This window comes from Orycteropus afer, unplaced genomic scaffold (genome assembly GCF_000298275.1).
Source record: "Orycteropus afer afer isolate SDZICR_OR568_19922 unplaced genomic scaffold, OryAfe1.0 scaffold00023, whole genome shotgun sequence".
Lineage (NCBI taxonomy): Eukaryota > Metazoa > Chordata > Mammalia > Tubulidentata > Orycteropodidae > Orycteropus > Orycteropus afer.
In genome coordinates, this window is record NW_006921610.1 from 830,579 (window position 1) to 839,534 (window position 8,956).

Sequence of the window (8,956 nt, forward strand, 5' to 3'; positions counted from 1 at the left end):
AGATCTTACTGAAAATAATTCAAAAATGGTTGCAGCAGTATATTGACAGAGAACTTCCAGAGGTGCAAGCTGGATTCAGAAGAGGATATGGAACAAGGGATATCATAGCTACTCTCTGACAGATCTTGGCTCAAGGTGAAGAATACCAGAAAGATGTTTACTTGTGCTTTATTGACTATGCAAAGACATTTGATTGTGTGGATCATGGCAAATTATGGATAACATTGAGAAGAATGGGAATTCCCGAAACTTGATTGTACTCATGAGGAACCTGTACCTTGACCAGGAGGTTGTCGTTCGAATGGAACAAGAGGACACTGCATGGTTTAAAATCAGGAAGGGAGTGCATCAGGGTTGTATCTTTTCACCATACTTATTCAATCTATATGCTGAACAAATAATCAGAGAAACTGGACTATATGAAGGAAAATGTGGCATCAGGATTGGAGGAAGAATCATTAACATCCTGAGATACATTGATGATATAACTTTGCTTGCTGAAAGTGAGGATGACTTGAGGTACTTACTGATGAAGACTGAGGAACACAGTCTGCAGTATGGGTTACATCTCAATATAAAGAAAACAAAAATTCTCACAATGGACCAATAAGCATCATCACAATAAATGGAGAAAAGATTAAGATTGTCAAAGAATTCACGTTGCTTGGTTCTACAATCTAGGCCAATAGAAGCAGCAGTCAGGACATTAGACAGCGTGTAATACTGGGTAGGTCAGCTGCAAAGGAACTCTTTCAAGTGCTGAGGAGCAAGGATGTCTCCTTGAGGACTAAGGTGAGCCTGATAGAAGCCATGCTATTTTCACTCACCTCCTATGCATGTGAGAGCTGGACAATGAATAAGGAAGACCGAAGAAGAGTTGATGCTTTTGAGTTGTGGTGTTGGCGAAGAATGCTGAAGGTACCATGGACTGCCAAAAGAACTAACAGATCTGTCCTAGAGGAAGTGCGGCTGAGATGCTCCTTGGAAGTGAGGATGGCCAGATTTCATCTCAACTACTTTGGTCATGTTGTCAGAGGGGACCATTCCCTGGAGAAGGATGTCATGCTTGGTAAGGTGGGGGGTTGACGAAAGAGGAGAATGCCTTTGACGAGATGGGTTGACACGGTGGCTGCGACAATGAGCTCAAATATAGCAAGGATCATGGAGCTGGTGCGGGATTGGGCGGTGTTTCATTCTGCTGTGCATGGGGTCACCATGAGTTGGAAATGACTCAACGGCACCTAACAACAAAAACAACAACAGCAATAACAACTTGTAAGGAAGGCTGAGCAATCTTGAAGACTGTAAAGTTCAGACAGATTAAATAATTTAAGTTTGTTAGTTTGTTGTGCAGTGGATATTAGTCAATTTTTACCTGCCAGTATCCTTGTCTTTTCCCTAATAACACCTCAATTTCCTATTGAAGAATTGGCTCTCTCTCATTTTGTTTCATGTTTGAGGGAGCAATCAATTGACACTATTATTGCCAAATTGTCAAACCCTTTCTCTTGGCCCAATATCTCTGAATCCCTAATATCTTAATTCCTGCCAATTCTCCTTTGATGTACATTGAATCTTGAGAAATGGAGTCAAGGGTGGGAAAATACTTCAAGGTAATTTATCCCACTCAAACATGGGTACAGTAGCTCACTCATTGTATCATGACCAACTGTTTCAGCTTTAAAACAGTTTCTGTTTTTCTATCTTCCCAGCCGATCATAACAATCTTTTTTTTACAGTCCATTCTTCTCTTCAGTCTCCTATCCTTTCAAAAATTCTTCAATATGTCACATTTCATTTAGTTAGTCAATTCCTTTTCTCAAGGTCACTCAGGTAGTAAATGGAAGCAAAAGGATCTGAACCCAGGACTCCTTACTTGAATTCACTGAGTCTTTTCCTAAAGGCATTCTGCTTCCCTAAATTTTCATAATATATTGCTTCCCTCATATCCAAACTCTGCTGTACTATTGCTATTCAAATTCACAAGAGTGAATAGATACAGCAACATCCTTTTCTACACATTTTTTTTAATCTAAAATTTTGCTATGCAAACACCAGTATCAAATCAATTTAGATAGAGAAGGATACTTCATGGAGAATGAACCTGTTCCATAACATTATACATATTGGGTAGCAAGTAGAGAGTTACCAAATAAATTCATTGGATAAGAGACAAAGTTTGGTATTAAGATGCAGATAGCTTATCTAGAACTAAAGGTTTCTAAATAATTAGATCGAAGGGCAGGGAGATTTCCTTTCAAATAGCTTTTTTTTTTTTTTTTTTTAATGTATGACATACACTCTAATAGATATTATATTTACCCCACCCTAAGCTGTCTTAGAAAAAAAATTCTTACTTATTACTGCCAAAAATCTACACCTTATGATAAAACTATCCTGGAACATAATTATATATGCGTGCTTTACAAATTGTTTTCATGTAGGAAGAACATTAAGAAGTCCACTTGACTTCTTAAGAAAGAAGTCAACATTAAGAAAGAAGTCAACATTAAGAAATTAAGATAAAAGTAAAATAACCTAAGGGGGAAATGTATTACAGCAACACTCACAAATTGTTTGACTTGGAAGTGATCTTACAAATCATGTAGTTCAAAACTGAGACATAGGGTCAGGCTGATGAAGGTGCTAAAATAAGATCATAGAGTTTGTTATTAGCTGTCTTCTGAATCCAGGACTGATGTACGTCCTATTATACTGTACATATGGTTGACAAAGAAATGAAAATTTTATTTTCTGAATCCAGGACTGATATACATCCTATTATACTGTACATATGGTTGACAAAGAAATGAAAATTTTATTTTGCTCTTGGTGATTTTAATGCTTACTGCTAAAATTACATTTATTAATTTTTTAAAATAGTATAATTTATAATAGTTTTTTTTTTATTAGATTGTCATTGTATTATATGTAGTCATATTATCAGACAGCATTTTTGAGTATCCTGTTCCAATGAATAACGAGGCCATGATATAAAAAAATAGAGTGGGCATGAAGAATCACACTTAAAAAGTCTGATGTGAGAAGCAAAATAGAAGCAAAGTGAAGTAGAAAAATACTCCAAGCATAAAGAAAATATATCAGGTTGGAGTCTAAAAATGAATAATGTGGATTTTTATTTGACAGAGAGAGGAAATACTCAATAGGAAACATTACAAAGGAAATGATTCATGGCACTTCACTTTAGTCTTTATACATAAAAGATATCACTTGTGTTCAGACAAGTGGAGAAGGCCACAATGTAGGTAGGAAGGCAGGAAGTCATTCTGAAATAGTGAGGAATAAAACTGCATGGATGAAATCTTTATACCTGCAGGAGCCACATTATAAGAATTTAAGTCATTTTTCAAGACCCTATCAAGTTAAGATAAATTATTTTTGACATTCAGAGAGGAAAGACAGCCAGATGAGATATCTGGTAAAAGTAAAGGAGAAGAAAAAAATGAAAGAAATGCAAATTTCAATTCCTTCTCATCTTCTGCCATCACAACCTTTAAAATAAAGTTTTATTTTTGTATTAAATGCTCTCGACATTTAAGATCAATTTACTGTTACTGTTGAATTTCAGACAATAGGTAGATGGCAAAGACTAATATTTATGACGTTAGTGTGGATTTCAGAATTTCCTTCCACCTCATGCAGATCTGCAGACCTAATGACCCCTTATTGTATTAACACTACATTTCTACATAAAAAAATGACAGGTAGTATAATCTGTACAATATAATTTTCTGACTGGTGTCATTGTTCCAAACCTACTAATCAATTATAGATATTAGCTAAATTATTCTTAGATACCTGGGCTTCAGATGTTAAAGATTTGTAAAATTTTTACTTTATAGTTTTCCAGAGACGTGGGAAGGGTTTTTGCACCATAATTGACACAGTAACCTACCAGAATTTCCATAGTTTGGTCCTGTTGAAAATTGAAGCTAGCTAGTGCTTCCAAACTGTAGTTTCTTCCAAGGTCTCTAGAAGAATTTAGCAGCAATCCAAGCAGCCCCTCATGGTGGTGCCTTCTCACATATATTATTTCACCTAGACCTTACAGTGAAGGAAACATACAGGGTTTAAATTACCAATGCAATATAACAAATGAATGGTCCAATGTCAAGTGCCCACCAGATTAGAAAATTTTCCTCCATTTAGAGTCCTCTTTTGGATAATCTTTAGAACTATCAGGCCTTTCACAAAATATACTTTTTTAATTTAAGAAATTTAACTTTTAAGATCCATTCTTCTCAGTAAACACGAAGTTAGAGTCTAATTTCTTCCATTAGTCATAAATGTTTCTGAGGATAGAGTAGAGGTACACTTCTAGCAAACAGAGATGCTTGACGAACAAATTTACCAACTGAGAGAAAAATACAGGGGTGAAATTCCTTTGGAGAGTCTCTAAATAGCAACATAACAGCACGCATACACTAGATTCCTATCGCAAAATTGTTGGCACTGAAAAAAATTGAGCAAACACCAATATTGAAACTTGCCAATGCCCAGGTTGTTTTCCTGAGACTGTGTCCTAAAAGATGGCAGCCTTAATATCTGGTCTCTTCCACAGTCTCTAAATAGTGAATTAATCTATTCAGGCAAATTGCATGTTAATGAAGGTTTCAACGGAGGGATCTGCCCTGCGATTATGCAATGTAATTAACAAATGTCAAAGTATTCTAGAAGAGACATTTTTCAGGATTGCTGTAGTTGTAGATAGTGTTGATAGCCTAACCATATGCCATTCACCTCAACTTTACACCTTTGCAAAGAGAATCTTTATTCTTTTCAGGAATTAGATGGCCAGTATATATTGGAGAAATGGATGGGTCTATTCGTAGGGGTAGAATGATAATTGGTCTAAAACAATCATGGTGGTCTCATGCATCTTGACACTAGATTTCTTTAGGCAAAAGCAAGTGATTTAATTCTAACAAATAATATGTAAGGGAACATCTAACTGGAAATATCTATGAAATTTTCTTAATTTTTGTAAAGAGTCACAGACAGTAACCACAGTTTTTCAGTGGAACTTAAAACTGTGAATGACCTTGGGGCATGAGAGAAGTCTGTCTAAAAAGATAGCCCAGTATGGAGAGAATGACAATTTAAAAGATTGAAAAAAACTCTAGCCTTGATGTTTCAGCTTTCAGTTAATTGACTTGGTAGTCACCCTAGTTTTGTTTTGTTTTTTCATTTATCAGATTAAAAGTACGTCACTGTTTAAATATTTATGGATTTTGTTGTTGTTATTTGCAACTAAGCTCATCTTCACTTCATCTAGTGACAAATTTATATTACCAATATAAAATTGTAATTCAATGCTGTTGTTGTTGTTAGGTGCCATTGAATTCACTCTAACTCATAGCCATCCTGTATACAACAGAATGAAACACTGTCCAGTCCTGCACCATCCTCACTAACCTGGCCTGCTTGAGCCCATCATTACAGCCATTGTGTCAATCCATCTTGTTGAGGGTCTTTCCCTTCTTTGCTGATCCTTTACTTTACCAAGCATGATCTTTCTCCAGAGAGTGGTCCTTTCTGACAATGTGACCAAATTAGATGAGATGAAGTCTGGCCACTCTCATTTCTAAGCGGCATTCCAGCTGCACTTCTTCCAGGACAGATTTGTTAGTTTTTCTGGCAGTCTATCTTATTTTCTCTATTCTTCACCAACACTACAATTCAAGGGCGTCAATTCTTCACTTTCAGTCTTCAGCATTCATTGTCTAACTTTCACATACCTGTGAGGTGATTGAAAACAACATGGCTTGGGTCAGGCATACCTTAGTCTTCAAAGTGACATCTTTGCTTCTTAACACTTTAAAGAGGTCTTTTGAAACAGTACCGTACAACTTCTGATTTCTTGACTGCTAGTTCCATGGGTGTTGACTGTAGCCCCAACTAAAATGGAATTCTTGACAACTTAAATCTTTTATCCTTTTATCATGGTGTTGCTTATTGGCCCAGTTGTATTTTTGTTTTCTTTATGTTCAAGTGTAATCCATACTGAAGAGTGTAGTCTTTGATCTTCATCAGTAGGTCCTTTAAGTCATCTTCACTTTTAGCAAGAAAGATTGCATCATCTGTAAATCACAGGTTGTTTATGAGTCTTCCTCCAATTCTGATGCCAGTATTCTTCTTCATAGTGTCTAGCTTCTCTGATTATTTGCTCAGCATACAGATTGAATAAGTATGGTGAAAGGATATAACCCTGACTTTAAACCATGCAGTATCACTTTGTTCTGTTTGAATAATGGCCTCTTGGTTTATGTACAGGTTCCTTGTGAGAAAAAAATAAGTGTTCTAGAATTCTTATTATTCACAATATTATCCATAATTTGTTATAATCCACACAGGCAAATGCTTTGAGTAGTCAATATAACACAAGTAAATATATTTCTAGTATTCTTTGCTTTCATCTAAAATCCGTCCGACCTCAACAATGATATCCCTTATTCCATGTTCTCTTCTGAAGACAGCTGGCATTTCTGGAAGTCCCCTGTCAATATATTGATGCAATGGTTTTTGAATTGTCTCCACCAAGATTTTACTTGCCTGTGATATTAATGATATTATTCAATAATTTCCACATTCTGTTGGATCACCTTTGGAATGGGCACAAATATGGATATTTTCCAATCAGTTGGCTTGGTAGATGTCTTCCGAATTTCTTGGTAAAATTAGTAAGTGCCTTCAGGGCTGCATCCTTTTGTTGACATATATCAATGGGGATTCTGTCAACTCCTGGAGCCTTGTTCTTCACCAGTTCCTTCAGTGCAGCTTGGACTTTTTCCTTCAGTACTATTGGTTCTTGATAATACACTACCTCATGACATATTTGCACACCAACCAATTTTTTTTGATACAGTAACTTTGTGTATTCCTTACTTTTTTTTTTTTTTTGATGCTTCCTAAGTTGTTCAGTATATTGCCTATAGCGTCCTTCAGTATTGCAACTCAAGGCTTCAGTTTTTTCTTCAGTTCTTTTAGCTTGAGAAATGCTGAGCATGTTCTTCCCCTTTGGTTTTCTAATTCCAGGTCTTTGCACATTATGTTATAATACTTTACTTATCTTCTTAAGTCACCCTTCAAAATCTTCTCTTCAGCTCTTTTATCTTGTCATATCTTTTTTTTTCCATTTCCTTTAGCTACTCTCTATTCAAGAGCAAGTTGCAAAGTCTGTTCTGCCATCCATTTTGGTCTTTTATTCCTTTCTTATCTTTTTAATGACCTTCTGCTTTGTTCATGTATGGTGGTCTTGATGTCATCTCACAACTGGTCTTATCTTTGGTCATTGGTGTTTAATTTATCAAATCTTTTCTTCAAATTGTGTCTAAATTCAGGTGGGATACAATCAAGGTTGTATTTTGGCTTTCATGGACTTATTTTAATTTTCTTCACCTTCAATTTGAACTTGTACATGACCAGTTGATGGTTTGTTCCACAGTCAACTCCTGCCTTGTATTGACTGATGATATTGAGCTTCTCCACGGCCTCTTTCCACAGATGTAGTCAATCTGATTTCTGTGTACTTCATCTGGTATGGTCCATGTGTATAGCCACTGTTTATGTTGTTGAAAAAAGGTATTTGCAATGAATAAAGTCCTGTGTCTTGTAAAATTATTTCATGCTATATCTGGCATCATTTCTTTCAGCACAGCCATATTTTCCAACTACTGATGATTCTTTGTTTCCATCTTTTGCATTTCAATCACTGATAATTATCAATACATCTTGATTGCATGTTTGGCCAATTTCAGACTGCAGAATTTGGTAAAAATCTTCAATTTCCTCATCTTTGCTTTTAGTGGTCCATGCATAAATTTGAATAATAGTAGTACTAACTGGTCTTCCTTGTAGATCATTGTAACCTTGTATTATCTGTTAATTGGATAATTGAGACACATGGGTGATAATTACATTCATATATAGAAGATAAAATTCAGCAGTAAATGAAAAACATCACTTCTTCATGAAGCAGGGCCCAAAACAATATAAAAAAAAGTATTGTCTTTTAGGAGCAGTGGCTCAATGAAAATTAATTCTTCTATGAAGTAGACAAGAAACACTAAAATCTCTAAAAAAGCTAATTGGCAGTAGGCGGTATCTTAGGCTGGGTTCTCTAGAGGTGATTGCAGGGGTTGGCTGTGGAAACTGACAAATCCAAAACGGCAGACTCCTGGCTCACAGACTGCAAATCCCAAGATCAGCAGGCAGTATGGCAGGACACTGGTTCATGTCCAAATAACTGGAGGTCTGATGATGATGAGCCAGAAGGAGAATCCAGATTGAACAAAGTCAGAGAGCTTTGTAAGAAAATCCTGATATTGGAAGCAGGGCTCATTTCTGAGGAAACTCCTATCAACTGCTCATAACAGATCCCATCATGGAGGTGATTACATTATTTCAGATCTCATCATGGAGGCTGACTACCTCATAAATGCAATACCACTGAGAATCATGGCCCAGCCTCATTGACTCACCACCTTAGCTATCACAATCAGGATGCATATTTCCAAGTCAAAACACAAAGCATGTTGCAACCTTGCTTTAAGAGTGTCCACATTCATTGTACATACGGAAAGCACTATGGAAGAGATAGAGAAAGAAAGAGAGAGGCTTAAAGTTGAGACAAACAGGGGGAGATTTAGAGGAAATTCTAATCTACCAAATCATTGTAATCCTTGAAATACCTCTCAAGGTAGGTCAGACACTAGGACACTTGGTGATCAGCATCATCATCCACCAAGTAGTCTTAAGTCTGAAGCTTAGGAACCTCCTTAATTTCCCTTCCTTTCCTATCACAGATCACCATGATCAATCATTAACTTATCATTTTATACTGACAGGATTCTTGAACCCATCTCTATACTCTATTTCTATTCCCACTCCCATACTCCAGGTTGTTAATACATGTATATTATATAATTTATTTTTT